The sequence below is a fragment of the Penaeus chinensis genome, chromosome 2, assembly GCF_019202785.1.
Source record: "Penaeus chinensis breed Huanghai No. 1 chromosome 2, ASM1920278v2, whole genome shotgun sequence".
Taxonomy (NCBI): Eukaryota; Metazoa; Arthropoda; class Malacostraca; order Decapoda; family Penaeidae; genus Penaeus; species Penaeus chinensis.
Window position 1 is genome coordinate 23,138,178 of NC_061820.1, and position 603 is coordinate 23,138,780.

Sequence of the window (603 nt, forward strand, 5' to 3'; positions counted from 1 at the left end):
CATCTGCCATTTTCTCTTCTCTTCCTGCATATATATATATATATATATATATATATATATATACATATATATACATATATATACATACATATATATATATATATATATATATATATATATATATATATATATATCTTTCCTGAGCCAAGATTCTTGATCTATTCAGAGTAACGGTATGCCTATCAAATACGAGTACTTCTCAGTGTCTCATGCGAGCTGACTCAGTGCGTGCTACAGGCATGATTGTCACTCCTGTCGTCTGTGTCCTCCCTCAATAACCATGCACCTTCTAAAGATGTGAAATTCAAGATCCAGTTCATCTTCCACTAATACTAAGTGATGAACTGATACCAATTGTAATTTTATCCACCAAAAATAATTATTTGTAACGATGAGAAAGATTTTTATTTTTTTATTTTTAGCTTTTATCAAATTTTGGACAAAATCGTGTAAGGGGAGCAGACATCGAGGAAGTTCATCCTCTAAATCCTTTGTGAGGTAGGTGAAGGAGGGATCCGAGGAGCCAGCAGGACTTCACGTCAAGGCCATTTCACCTTGATCCTTCGTTTCCACATGAACATTCGAGAGAAAAAAATCAGGGAG

General features: G+C 34.2%; 1 protein-coding gene across 15 annotated transcripts in view; it reads right to left on the reverse strand.

Annotated features, from left to right (window-relative positions):
- Window positions 1-397: 397 nt before the first annotated feature.
- The window catches only part of LOC125030169 (glycine receptor subunit alpha-4-like), a 567,857-nt gene continuing 567,651 nt past the window's right edge, over window positions 398-603 (reverse strand). For all 15 annotated transcript variants that reach the window (XM_047620282.1, XM_047620287.1, XM_047620280.1 and 12 more), the window contains one exon: window positions 398-603. This exon is cut by the window's right edge and continues 1,071 nt beyond it. The gene's annotated coding sequence lies outside the window, so the exon portion shown is untranslated.